Source organism: Lepisma saccharinum, chromosome 7, assembly GCF_977018435.1.
Source record: "Lepisma saccharinum chromosome 7, izLepSacc3.1, whole genome shotgun sequence".
Lineage (NCBI taxonomy): Eukaryota > Metazoa > Arthropoda > Insecta > Zygentoma > Lepismatidae > Lepisma > Lepisma saccharinum.
In genome coordinates this window covers 18,513,188-18,528,833 of record NC_139235.1, presented here as the reverse complement: position 1 = coordinate 18,528,833, position 15,646 = coordinate 18,513,188, and the positions used below count along the sequence as shown (strand labels likewise).

General features: G+C 36.4%; 1 long non-coding RNA gene across 1 annotated transcript; it reads right to left on the bottom strand.

Moving 5' to 3' along the window:
* Window positions 1-1,277: 1,277 nt before the first annotated feature.
* On the bottom strand, window positions 1,278-15,249 carry LOC145990376 (uncharacterized). Its single transcript, XR_014441976.1, has 5 exons — window positions 15,175-15,249; window positions 12,138-12,294; window positions 9,629-9,783; window positions 6,228-6,352; window positions 1,278-1,336 (listed from the first exon to the last, which is right to left on the bottom strand). It is a non-coding gene; the product is annotated as an uncharacterized LOC145990376 (long non-coding RNA).
* Window positions 15,250-15,646: the final 397 nt, after the last annotated feature.

Below are 15,646 nucleotides of genomic sequence, written 5' to 3'. Positions count from 1 at the left end.
AATAAAATCTTCTGTACATTTTCAATATCTATAGATTTTTTTTTCAAATGGTCTTTAAACAGATTGAAATTTGATTAGGTATAAAAGGCATGGTGTATATACATATGCATATATATTTTTTATATATTTGGCATATAATATAATTATAACTCAAATTAGATAAATCAAGTACTGAGACCTTAAAGAATTGTAATTTGGAAATTTTTGGCCTAAAACAAAATTAGAAAATCTTTGAAATATAAGTTCCTTGTGACATATGCATGTTTTGAAACCAACAAAAGTTGACAGCAAGCTGTGCTCACTCACACCACATTTGAAAGGATCTGGTTGATTGTAATTAGTTTAATAGTTTTTTACAAATTTAAAGGACATGACAAAGATCTCTAGAATTCTGGAAGTGAGTGCAGAAATAAGTTGGGGAACAAATTTGTGACTTACACTTGAAAATTGTGTCATGAAAAGCAGATTCACTATCACTGCTGCAGAGCATGGAACAAAAGAACTCAGCATTTTTCCGGACCCTAACAGTCATTCTACAAGCAGACTGTGCTAGTACATGAAACGTCACTCTTACAGTGAGATGCATTTCGTTGAGGACAATAGTTCAGAATAATGTTAAAGTAAAGACACACACAATTCAAAACAGTATATAGTTCAGTACATGCACATAGTCAATATTTAAATGAAAGTACACTAATCTTAACCTATGAGATCAATCTAATTACCTAAGTATCACAATGAGGACATCCTTCTTCTTCTTTCTCTACCCCTTATGGCATTACAGCATCGGGGATGCCTTAACCCACTGTTTCCATTCTTCTCTCTTCTTCGCCATCTTCTTTATTTCTTGGAGTGTCTTCATGGGAACATCCAAGTTTCCAAACAACAATGGACTTAACCTGTAGAAAATGTATATTTTTCAGTATTATCCGCAATGCAATCATGTATAAATTTAACAAAAAGCAGTAGTTCTCAGTCTACCACTTCCTCACAGACGTGATGGACATATATTCCACAGACCCCACATCTCCAAAGAAAACCTCAATACCCAGAAGTCAATGTTAATGGCCATTTTACATCACTGGCATGAGGAGTTGTAGTGAAAGCTAGCTTATTGTTCTTTCCTTCTCTGACCTTTCTTTGAGGGGAATGGGGGGTGTCTATTATGAACTACAATTTACAAGAATAATTGCTTCTCACTTTCTTCTAAGGTACTACCCTATTCTATTCACAACTTCCTCTACTTGTTAAACACAAACAGCACGATACAAGACACTTTAAAAATTTGTTCGAGATTTCAATGATGACGTCACTTGGCCATTTCCTCCCACGAAACCTACAAAATAAAGGAATAATGGTGATGTGGAAGTAAAATGGCTGCTGTGTTGTGTACATGTAGCTCAAAACTTACTTTTCACTTACAAGCAAGAGTGGAGCCAATACCACTGTGACCCAATTATAATATTAATGACTATACTTGGAAAATTAAACCATTTAAAGTGGTTCAAAGTATTTATAAATTTGTAGAGTTTATCATTTGAACGTGTTTGATTCTTCATTGAATTTCTGCTACCTTTGGCTAATTGTGATGAGAATGAGTGATGAAGGAACACACATTCTCAGACAAAACAAAAAATATTAGCATGTGTAGACTATATGCTTCACAGACAAACGATTCAAACTTTGCTACATTTTTAAAGCATCACACACATAACATATTTATGTTAGTGCTTTTCATGCATTCAGGCTAGGTCAACATACTCAAGTTGTTTTTTTTAAATTTGTTAGCAGAAACCACAAAGTACTTCATAATTCTATGAAATCAGTTCATTATGAATATTTTAATCCAATTTCATTTTGTGTGTGAAATGTTATGCACTTAACACTGGAATGGTAGAGGTGTATAAAGATATATGAAGATGAAAATAACAAAAGTAGGTAGCTTTAATAACTTTGGTTTCAGCATGCTTATTTAACTCAACGCAATTGATGGGCTTTATTGCTTGGTGAGGTTCAGCAAATACTAGTCTAGCACATAACCCACTACTATTTTCAACATCTAGGACAAAATATCTCAACATAAAACTACTTGCAGCAAAAAAGCATCACAACACTTTTTGTAAACAAAAGTGGATGAAAAGGTATCCCAATGACCTACTGCGCAGGCACATACATATCCCTTTACTTGAGCCAAATTGGCTGAAACTTCCAAATGTTAAGAATGCTGACGCAGTGCATGAAACTGGAACACAGATGATTCTCAGAACTTAACTGGCCCCATCCAATTTCAGTTTCTTCACCCACTACTGGAGATCGGCCTCAAGTCAGCCATGAAGGAAAGCAATGGAGAACAGATCAACATTGATACTGCATATCTTAAGTTAGGTGGTGTTAATATTGGAATTGATGCATCCACAACCTAAGTAATCCAGTTAGGTTGGCTATACCGAATGTGAAACATTCTTGGTAACATGGAAGATGAGAGTGTTTCACACATGTACCGGCACCACATCTGGCAGCATTTAACACATTATTTCTCCAAAACTACATACAGTATTTCAGTTCTGTGCTTTGTTGTCCATTTGCATACATACGAATGTATGATAGTCAAATTAGCACTGGACCATTTTCAAAGTTTGTTTAATTTTCTAGTTCATACAAATTTTAAAGAACAGGCATTTCAAATGCGCAGAAATGTTGTTTAGAAAGTCATAGAATGAGAAATATTTGTCGAAGAGAGTTGTTGTTTGTGTCTTATTTTGGGTAGAACGGTTATGCATTCATAGAAAACTACAATGTTGATATTCCATGTCTACAAAGACACAATTAGAACAAGAAAATAAATATAATTTACTGAAGAAAACTATTTTCAAAGACCATTACAACCCCTAGATTAAACCGAAGTCAATTGAAAAATTCCAAAATGTAACACTGTTCCATAATTTATCACAAAAGAAAAATAATTAAAATGTATTATGCAATAGCAAAAACATAGTTTTGCCAATTATTCTTAAGTATTCTGGTTCTTTCAAGGGCTATGTAGCTTAATTACTGGAATTTATGTACCACAGAAGACACACTGATAAATTATTACTTTTCTGATATTTATTGAAAAATATATAAAATATGTTTTAAAAAATCCTTCAAAAATATATTTTTTAAAGCCTTTATCTATCTATATCTGACCCCTATTTAGTGCATGGTGAGAAAACTGTTTGGAAAAAAATCTCTATACATGGTAGCTTACTGCTAGATTAAGGTACCTGTCATGCTTTTATTTTGTATTGTGTAATTGAATTATTATTTTTTCTGCAATAACTATTCAATGCAACTATGCACAGGTGTAGCACTAACAGTAATACATTTTATAATTTTTTATTCATATCTGTTATTTGTGGGGGCTACAAGAATTCTCCAAACAGGAAATTTAGTGTAAAATTTAGATTTTCTTCTTCAAAATTACTTTTTTGGAAATGGGGTACCCTTCCCACAAGAATGAGAGCCTTGAGATTAAAAACAAAAAAGTACACTGTAAAGGTAAATAGTGTTCGTTCTTTTGCTGTGAACAGTGTGCACTTGAATACCTCTCTGCACGAGACAATTACAGGTGGGAGGGGCTACCATCTGCTAAAGGTTAAGTAAGTTATTTTATGATAATTAAGAAGACATTGACATTGCATAATGCAATTTCTCAATAAAACATCAATAATAAACTACTGAAATAACAGCTATCATAAATAATGCATGCTCTTATCAGTATATGTGCCGTATAGTTTAAATTTGAATGTAAGCACTAACTTTGGCTGAGAATATGTGTCATAAATATTCTATAGAGATCAAAACCTGCAGTCTACACCTTTTCCCAACTACATGCTCACGATGTCATTTCTCACCTGGGAGGAGAATCCAACATCTTTCCAAAGGAAAAGTAAACCTGCCTCCAGAGGACAGATTAACAAGACCCCTACTGTATTATGAACAATAAAAGGTAGTATTTCTGCATTAATTTTTATGATATGTAAATTATCCATTTAAATGAGTGGCTTTTACCATTTTTTAAATGAAAGACCAACTTAGCACCAGTTCTGACTGTATCAGGCTCCTACAGGCTTAGGTGAGTAGGTTAGGCACATCAGATTTGGTGCTTGTAGTATCATAATTATGTATATTTCTATTTATACGAGAGCCTCCCCGATAGTGCAGAGGTATCGTCGTCACCTTGTAATCAAGGGGTCCCGGGTTCGATACCCGGTGGAGGAACATAGTGGTTCTGATTCCACTTTAAAACTATAGGTCCAGTCCCGTAGCCTTACTGTGCATAAAGTGGACCAAAGCAATCAATCTATTTATACGATTCAAGTACGTTAGGATTTTTGGATTCCTAGATTTCCACACAAAAAGAATGCTTCAGACATCTATAATTTACAAGCATGGTCACTTGCACAAACTACTTTCCACAATTTCTAAACAATTAATATTTCATGACTAAAAGGCAAAAACTGGTTATTAATCTTCCAAGCACACTCCCACATTCATTTAGTGTGTTTAAAGTGCCTTCCTCTTACAACTTGTAAAAAACACTACACAGTATATCTGTGTAGTCATAGCAGAATTATTGGGGGGGGGGGCCTCTGATCACTGAAATAAATTAATGAATGACTCACTCCCACCCTTTTTTAAGTTTTGGCCTCAGTGTTCGGAATCTCGTAAAAGCCCATGAATTCCTCAAAAATATTAAAATTGTCATTTACAGTTCGAATGCAAAATGTCAATTGTTCACGGATGGATATGTCACAAGTTTCATCAACCATAATAGCAAAACATTCCTGACTTTTAATATCTGCTACCACGGAGCTCAAAGCAGATCTCCCTAATATATCAATGATCTCGTTCTGAATGTCATGTGAGAGCCATTTGTAGCCTGAATGTCCCATCCACTCTCCTAGTTCATGCGCATCTTCTTTTGAAACTCTTTTTAGTAAAAATGTTAACAATACTCATAATTATATACTTAGTATATAGTAATAAGTCATGTGTTTTGCTGCCTCTGGTCATAGGCCCCCCTCCCCACAGAAAGTTGATGGTTTAGCAGTCTCAGCCCCCAAAGTTGATGGTCTAGAACATTTCAAATGTGTATTTAAAGTTAAGTTCATGTAGCACAATTAAGAGTAAACTTTACAAGAGAAGCAAAATAATACATTAGATCCTCTTAAGCAAATTATTTGGGGCCTCTGCCCCCACATCATTAACATTGGGGGAGGGGGGGGCAAGCCCCTTGGAGTCTGCACCTATGAGTCATAGTATATATTTCACAAATTGTGCATCTAAGGTTGGGCTGAGTATTAAATCATAGAAGCATTGCAAATGACTCACACAATTCCACACATGCACCACCACCACCACGAAAAGAACAGAAGTAAAGAAATACAAGGCCAAAGTTTGTATGCCCACTATGCTCGGATAGATTTATTTGGGTTTAGCCTACACTTTAAAGTGGGATCCGAGTCATTCTGCAATGTTCCTCTACTGGGGATTAAACTCACGACCATCTGATTAAAGGGCGACACTGTTACCACCATGCAATTGGGGAGAAATTCTAAGGCAACTGAACAAATGGCTTAATCTGGAAGTGGGGGCACAATAGGGGAGCCAGCCCCTTTGGAAAATGAACGTCATCCTAAAATCGGATATTTCCCACAACTGAAACTTTGCATTGTTATAAAGTACTAATAATGAAAAGTAAGACTGGTGCAGATCAATGTAGGAACATAATTTCAAAACTGTAGTAGTGTTGGGGGGGGGGATGGTGCATTGCCCCATGGGTTAAAAAAATTTGCAAACATTGGTGGAAATTATGTAGAAATGTCAGCGACAAAATGAAGGCTTGACCAGGACTCAAACCTGAATCTCTGGCATACCATGCCATTGCTATACCAACAACTAACAAGCTTGGCAGTGGTGGAAATTTGCCCTGCCTCGATCAACACACGCAGAAACATGTAGTGAACTTGTATAATGGAACAGATATAAGCACATGAAAGATATCACAATGCAAAACACCTGGATGTTGGGTGAGTTTTCAGCGTTAAATTAATAGGCAAAGAATAATGCAAGGTCATAATTCAAGGGAGAAAGAAAAGGAAGCTTCCAACTATGCTTATGCTAAAGTAAATTAACCAGCATGAAGGAACAAAGGCAATGGCAACTGGCAAGTTCCTTTTCCTTACCTTCAACGCAGGTAACAGGTAGAGTGAATTTGTTCTTGCAGAAACACGACTTCGCATGTTGGCATTCTTGAGATGCTGTAGAATTCCAAAGAAGTTCACGCTTACTGGAAATAACCTGCCCTTCACTGTAACAACACAAACATACAATTTCCATAAAAGATTTCAGGTAACATTATGCATCATTTAACATTATTTCACATACTATTATGTGGTTTAAATCATCAAAACTCTGTAACTTGTGCAAAGATTCCAGTTTGTTCATTTTGCACACTTTGAAATGGCACAATATGAAGATTTAATATTAGGGTCAAGCCGATACCCTGGCCTATTCATACCGATACTCGTATAATTCCAGTTTAAAGTTTAAAATAAGAAATGATTCATTTAATGACTTTAAATAACTCCCAAAATATTCTCATGTAGCAATATAACACTTTAAATTGTTTTGTGATAGTTGGTAAAAATTTTTATGGAAACTTCTTTCTAGACCCAGGGATGCAAAAAAAAAAAAAAGTTTCTGAAAAGTTTCAAGACTTTTCAAAGTGTTGCAGTTACACAGAAAAATTGGTGGATTGTCTCTATTCTTCGATTTCATGTAAACGTCGTTTATTCTTGTTGTTTTGGTTAATCTGGAGAGAAAGAAAAGTGACGACCAATGCCAGCAGTCGCACGAAAGACTTACACAGAAAAGAGCAACACAAGAAATTGTTAAATCCACAACCCTCCCTCCCTCCCTGCTTGAACGTAGAAAAAACAAAGCAAATTCCACAGTGAGCTTCATCCCTATTTGACAAGAACTCTGCTATCATCTAACTCAGAATCAGCCTGGCATGACAGTAATGTTGGTTTAAAAACATCCACCTTTCTTAACACATGGTTGCAAGCAAGAATTAGTAATGAATGATTTCTCTTATTTCCACATAGCCTTTACCGGGCAGTTACATGCCTCTGAGGTCACTTTCGGTTCAGCTCTTGCTGCGTATCTTGGAAAATCTACATTGAACTCCATGTGCTGGCCTTCCAACTTGTCACAAGGGTGAACAAAACTTTGAAAATGGTAAATGTTACCAGACGAGTTGCTGTAATAATAGTAGTATTGTCACAGATCTTTGTGATAATTTTTTTTTAATTTTCTTTCACAACATTTTTCATAATATCTCACAAGCTCAAGGGGGGGTTTAAACCTGGTAACCCCCCCTCCTTGCATACGCCACTGGCTGTGGGGCTCAAAAAGCTGACCATGCATCGTCCAATAAAAAAGCACCTTGACCGACCCTGCCTCTCAGAGGGCTGGCACCGTAGAGTTTTATGTGTATAATGCTATCGTGGAAAATTTCTGGGGTACAACAGACATACTTTGCACATATAATGAAACATACAGTTACCAAATGCAACAAATCTATCAATGAGATTTTTTTTGTTTGACACTTAATGCACAGAAAGGCTAATTGGGAATAGAGCTATCATTTAAAATAGGGTCTGATTTAATTTGATTACTGTTTTGCGTCACTTTTTGACCAATTATAATTATGAGGATGAGAGATAATATGATGAAAGTGGTGAAGAGAAACTCACAAAGAACACCCATGCCCAAGCTTGAATTCGAACCCCAGGACTCCTGCACATCGTAGCATGCTGTGCTAACCCCTCTGCTATGGAGGTTGGCTAAAATGAGATCTGAACCACTATGTGACTTCACCAGGTATCAAAACCAGGATGGTACCCTTGACCATCCATACGCACACTAAAAAGTGAACAATTTTGAATGGTTTATGAATATTACATTGTTTGTGTACCTTTTATGCTGATTTTAGGTCAAGGAGATGTGTTACGGTGAAGGAAAGTACCTCTGTCTCCTTACCCCCAAGCAGAACAGCCTGAAGACTTTGTGCAGTGAATTTTATATTAAATAAAACAGAAATCTATCAATTAAAAAAAGACGTCAGCATAATTCTTGAGGGAGTACAGTTAGTCAAGAGCACCCCTTCCCTGGAACCCCTTGTTTCTATGGCAACAAAGTTACCACATGCCATCAAGGTCGTCTTATCAAGAGATTTGAGGGACAACTACCCTTTGAAGTGGAAAATACAGTTTTTATTATTATTATTATTATTATGCATAACTTTATATATAGACTTTCTATATACATGGGGAGAGAAGTGCCAAACACATTCATGTGAAATTATTTATCTTGCAGTTTGCGGTTCTTACAAGCACCAAACCACATTTTTTTCTGCTATGTTTCGGAAGAACACACGCTCCCTTGATGTGACATTTATTTTTAGTTTGAATAATGTTACAGTTATAGCAATGGAATGAATACAACAAAAGCATTAAAAATCAGTTATACAATGAATCTTGTGAATAATATTACAGTATTTGAACATAATAATTCAACTGTGAAACAAGCAAACCATTGTAATACTTGTAATTATCAGTCTCTTAATTAACCTGTGACTGAAATGAAATTACATGAGCGAAACGTGTAATTTTAAGCCAATACTTATTTTCTGGCATATTAAACCCATGCAGCTTCACCACAAAGCAATTTCATTGTGTGATAAACTGATTGCAATTTTACGCTTGTTTCATGTGTGTGAAATGGTGATTTTTCCATCTGAAACTTTTTGAGACAATTTTAAAAATAAATAACTGTCTAAATATGATAATAAAGTTTTATATGTTCAAATTACCAAACTTGAATATCATGTACTTCTATTTGACATGTCATATACTACAGATGTACCTACTTGTACAAAATTGTAGTCCTTGGATGCAAATAAATCATATCATATATCATAACTGCACTTGCTATTTCAGAAAATGAAGTATGCACTGTTCAATAAAAAAAATGGAATTTTTCCATTCTCAAAATTTTGTCTCCAACTTGCCCAGGTTCTCAGATGTATTTTCAAAATCCATGACTTTTCCACTTGTATGATGATTTCTAGAATTTTCCAGGTCAGTGGGGAAAATAACTGTTACTATTATTAATAAAACATTTTGGCTCAATTGATTCCTGGAGGAAATGTGTATGTAAAATGATGAAATCAGAAATTACACAATTGGAACTTCAACCTATATTATGTTCAAGAGCTTACATAAAGGGCTAGTGTTACATCTCTCAATATTTTCATCTCTTCTACCAGTATACAGCACAATTTCCCAAGTTCCTATGTATGTTACGAATGCCTTGTGTTTGTCCCATGCAACTTTTAAAAATCAGCAGATATAGTAATGAGGCCATATATATGTGTGTGTGTGATATGATTTTATTCCATTACCATGTACTGAAATTAGTGACCAAGAAAGAGAATAAAACCAATCTGATAATAGAAGAAAGCACTGTATTATGGCAACGCTTATCTACATTTATTATCATGGAAGTTTAGATTGCTTACCCACAAGAGCAACAGGAAAAAAAAATGTTCATGGTCCAATCCATCTTCCTGCAATAGCAACACTGAAGCAATGTAGATTTCCAATCTGGTCCACACTTACTGGTAATCTGCTGCTCAAGTTCCAAATGACCAATCAGAGTTACCCATAGGAAAACCTTTAAAATTAAATAAATAACATTACTAATGAAATACAATATAACAACTGTGGATAAACTGATACTAACGCTGTTCAGTCTTAAAATTTACTGACACCGATAACTTATTTGATATGATAAAAACTGCAAATGTTCAAGTTCATTAACCTCTGGCACCCATGGAATTTGTCTTGTTTTGAAACAGAAGTTAAGTATTGATACAAGTGTATATCAATTATATGTCTACACAAAAATAACAAAACAACTTTGTACTACAGGCTCTTTTAGATATTTCGGACTGATTACTATCAGTGATGTTACCAATATACTTAGTACAATTTTTGCAAGTTGTACGAGAGGATAGCACTGATGTCACGTGAACATTGCACAAATCAACAAGCAGCTCAAAATCTATGTGGGCACTTTTAATACTTCTGTCGACCTTCTTTATGGCTGGAATTCAGTGGATCTGTAAGAAATTTAGATAAAATTCATACCGTTCAACCAACAAGGTCGAACAACTGGCATGTTCAAAATTAATAAAGAGAACATCAGATGGTATGTTCTAACAATCAATTTAGTTATGTGCATTTACGTATGTGACAATTATTCAAAATGTGGTGGTTGCCTGAACGAACCAAGGTGAACAAAAACACAAGAAATCATTAAACTCATATGTACATGTATATACAAGTGTGTGCATATACATATACGAGGGCTGCTGGAAAAGTTTCTGCAATGAATATGAAAAAATACATGTGGAATTCTGGGAATGGCTTTATTGTTTTTCAAAGTATTCACCCTTAAGATCGATACACTTTTGCATATGCTCAAACCAATTTTGAAAGCATTTCTTCCACTCTGAAGCTGATACCTCAGAAACAGGTGCTTCAGGCGACAGAAATCCCTCACCACGCATATTATTTTTCGTGCCATTAGGTGAAAAATAAGGTGAGTACGGACAATGAATCATTAATTCGACATTTTTACAGGACAAGAAATCAACAGTTTGGTGTGCTGAGTGGGAACTGGCGTTGTTGTGGTGAAGAATAATGCGACAATTTGGTTTTGTTTTACGCAATTCATTGATGACCTCTGGCAAACAAATTATTGTATACCACTCAGCATTTACAGCATTTCGATCTTTTAAAGCTATTGTTGCCACATGTCCAGTATAACCGAAGAAACAAGCAATCATTTGCTTGGCAGCACTCCTCGAACGAACAACTTTTGTTGGTTTCGGCTCAATTTGGAACACCCAAAAAAGTGAATTGCTGTTTAGTTTTGGGTTCATATGAATAGATCCAAGTTTCGTCCCCTGTAACAATGTAGTACACCAAATTTGACTTGTCTCGGCTGAATTTTTTGAGCATTTCTTTACACGAGCCTGTTTTTGAGCTTCGGTCAAGTTGTGTGGGATCCAACGGTTTGAAAGTTTCCGTAGGTTCAGATGACCATGCAAAATCATATGTATTGCTTTCTTGTCAATGATCAAGGATGCCTGAATCTCACGGTATGCCACATGCCGATCTCTCTCAATAATTTCATGCACAGCATCAACGTTACTGGCAACAACAGATATGGATGGACGACCTTCACGAAATTCATCACTGAGAAATGTGTGACCATGCTGGAATTTGGAAAACAAATTGTACAGTCTTACTGGATGGTGCTTCATCCCCAAAAGCCAAATGAAGTAGCTCGATGCATTGTTTCGGTGTTAAACTAGATTTGAAATCATAAAAAATCATTGCCCGAAAGTCTTCACGAGAAATTTCCATTTCTCACACGAAACTACTACTTCAAACTGCTGTGAAAAATAAACGAATAGGCTTAAACAAACAAAGATAATTTAGACATAAAAAAAGGTCTATCCTTCCAATTTTTATAATAGCGGAACACTAGCACCACTATTGGTGGCAGTTTGCAGAAACTTTTCCAGCAGCCCTCGTATGCAATGCATGCTTTTCATCAATCAGTTTGAAGCTCTCCCCCAAGATAAACTCAGAGTTATGTCTATGATGTATAGTGATGAAATCAGAAATTACACCATTCAACCTATATTATGTTCAAGAACTTACATGTAAAAGCTAGTGTCAGATCTCTCCATATTTTTCTCTCTTCTACCAGTACACAACACTATTTCACAATATCCTATGTATGTTACGAATGCCTTGTTTTTGACCCATGCAACTTTTAAAAATCAGAAGATATACAAATGAAGCCATTATATATGATTTTATTCCATTACCCTGTGCTGAAATTAATGACCAAAGAAAGGAATAAAACCAGTCTGAGGAGAGAAGAAAGCTCTCTACTACATTTATTATCATGAAACTAGACACTTAGTAATTTACTAAGTTTAGATTGCTCACCCACAAGAGAAACAGGCAAAACCATTTTCTTCACGATCCAATCCATCTTCCTGCAATAGCAACACTGGAGCAATGTAGATTTCCAATCTGGTCCACGCTTACTGGTAATCTGCTGCTCAAATTCCAATTGACCAATCAGAGCTACCCATAGGAAAACCTTTAAAATTAAATAAATAATATTACTACTGAAATACAATGTGACAACTAGAGATGAACTGATGCTAATGTAGGCTAGAACAGTCATAAAATTTACTGACACCGATAACTGATCTGTTACGGTAAAAACTGCAAATGATAAACACAAATAGTTCATTAACCTTTAATTAATGTATGTGCCCAGGTAATTTGTCTTGTATTGAAACAGAAGCTGAATATTGATACAAGGGTACTACTTTACTATACCGGAGACACCTATCAATGATTTATTTCGCAATTTTTTACATTGTTAACGTACTATTCAGCATTGCGGAACATTTCTTTAGGTGAAATAATGAATTTCTAACGAAAACAATGTCTATTTCTTACAATAACGAGTACTTACTGTTGTTCCTTATTTCCCACAAACCTTCCACGGGCAGCCCAAAAATTCACGATAGCCCCACGAACCATCACGGGGACGAGGTATGCCTACTAGGTTAGGTTAGGCCTGTTAGGTTAGGTTCCATTAGCACTCATTTCGTTCAATTTAGCATATACGGACAATACGGGAGCGTATTGTGCTCTCGTGCAGAAAGCAAATGGCAGCAGAAGCAATAGTGCGTCGGAAATAGATTTTTGTAGAAAACCACATGCATTCGCATTAAAATGGATCGAAACTACATTCCCGAACATCAACAACGCATGTTCCTGAAGTTAGCGATAAGCGATAAATGGCTAGAATGTACAATATAGAGAAAGTCTCCAATTTCGTTAATTTTCGGTATACTAACTAATTTTGGCCTCCTAATCACGAATCTGTTGTAAAAAACCTGGGGTCACGTCTGGAAATTGTACATTTTGATGAAAAATTGTTCATTAGCGCCAAAAACCATCCACGGGTAGCCCCACAAACCATTGACGTTAGCCCCAAAAACCATCCATGGGTAGCCCCACAAACCATTGACGTTAGCCCCAAAAACCATCCACGGGTAGCCCCACGAACCATTCACACGAGGTTAGGTTAGGCCTGTTAGGTTAGGTTCCATTAGCACTCATTTCACCCCTAAATTCATCGAAAAAATAGGGATCGTACTAGAATTGAACATCATAAATCATTTTCTTGTTAAACAACGGCGTGGTTGGACACAATGACAGGATATTACATTTTTGTTCGTAAAACTACGCATATACACCTATATATATAAAAAATTCAATCGGCTTTTTTTCAAATTTTCAGACGTGACCCCTGGTTTTTTTCAACAGATTCGTGATTAGGAGGTCAAAATTAGTTAGTATACCGAAAATTAACAAAATTGGAGACTTTCTCTATATTGTAAATTCGCTCCCGATAAATTAAGCAAAATATGCAGTAAAGGGTAACGGTTCCGATTGTTTTATGATTTCTCTTTCTCCTAGCACAAAGACTAATTATCGTAGAATTTTGGAAATCATTGTCACACGAAATTTGAATCTTCCTTAAAGTATTGAGCATTATTTGGACTCGAAAAAAAAAGTTAATTAAACAATTTAAAAACTACCTTACACAAGCATACGCACTTCCCATGGACAAGATATGCTCCGTCAACAAGTGACAGTAAATATCATAGAAGCGTGGGAATGAACGTAGAAGTAAATCGGAACCTTAGTAGAATGCATTGAAGGACTTTATTTTAATGCTAAGAGAACCAAACCGGTAACGGTTCCGATTGTTTTATGATTTCTTCTAGCACAGACTAATTATCGTAGAATTTTGGAAATCATTGTCACACGAAATTTGAACCTTCCTTAAAGAAATGAGCACTGTTTAGACTCGGAAAAAAGTCATTTATGTTGAAAAAAAACAACTTGAAAATTACCTTAAGCACTTCTCATGGACAAGATATTCTCAGTCGACAAGCGACAGTAAATATCGTAGAAGCGTGGGAATGAATAGAGAAGTACATTGGAACCTTAGAAGAATGCATTTAGGGAGTTTATCTTAATGCTAACGGAACCAAACCTAACCTAACCACGAAAGCATATATTCAACAAAACCTTAAGTAATCGCTAAAACTCCGGAGTATGTGTTAACAGACGTACATCGAAATCGAATGTAAAAATTGCATTCGTAGCATGATGAAATCGCAATAAAACAAAAGGAACTTGGTAAAAAAAAAGGTAAAGTGCTCCCCTGTGCTTAGCACCACGCCATGAAGGCGTATAGGGGGTGTGGGGGTAACGCCCCACACTTTCTTGATCCGGTCGTGAGTGGGGGTGATGTGATCAGCATCACGCCCCTGACCGCCTTTACCCCCCAGGGTTTCCCCAGGTACCCATGTTATTCGACGCTGGGTGGGCGCCGGGGCCGCTTCCATCGTTAGAAAAGTTCCCGGATTTGAACCGGCCGGGGATCGAACCCGGGACCTTGAGCATGGTAGTCAGACGCGTTACCGACTGAGCCACCGCGGCCATATTAATTATCAATTGTTACCGTAATTAGTGTTACATGTAAGGTTCTTACAGAAAATAAATCTAAAGAACATAACTGTCATTTCGTGTCGTAACTAAAATATTAAAAAATAAAAGTTTCTGACTGGTTAGAAGCTGAGGCTGTTAAGAGGCACTCGGCACAAATAAGGACAAAAACAGGACGACAGACAGAATTATACTGGCCATGGGGCCAGTCGCCAGAGCCTCGTTAGTCTATAGTCCAGGGTGTACTACGTGAAAGGAGCACCCCTTACACCCAATTTACGTATGTGACAATTATTCGAAATGTGGTTGTTGCCCAAACGAACCAAGGTGAACACAAACACAAGAAATCATTAACATTACATCGGCTTTATCGTGTTTTATTGCACACTTAAAACATTACGCAACAACGTATACTACATAACAATACCTCACATTTATCATTTACCCGAAAGTAGATTTGGTCGGGTCTAATTCTGATTCAGTGCAACTTCATTTTCACGTCCGCTGTTAAAAAGGACACATTAGAAATATGTTATACTAAGCGGTCTTACTTATCGCACACTTATCAAGAAAGGTCCCGCCCTTCCACTTGTGACGTCATAAAGAATGCAGTGTCCGATACTAACAAATGCTTTTTTCTTATCCTGACGTCTAAATACGAAGGGCGGAGCTTAACCAAGAAAGGTGCTGGGAGAAGTGTGCGATCAGTGAAGGTTCTCTCGGCAGTCTTCAGTGCCGTGCTCCAGAGGCACAGAAACACTTTTTCATTTGGGTACAAGCTCTGTAATTTGGGGGTACAACAAAGTTCAATATACACAGGCACTGGCGTACACAGCAGGGGCGATTCCTCCATGTAGGAAGTGAGGAACTTCCTACAGTTCATTTACACTTATTTCCAGTTTTCTACTTTTAGGAGT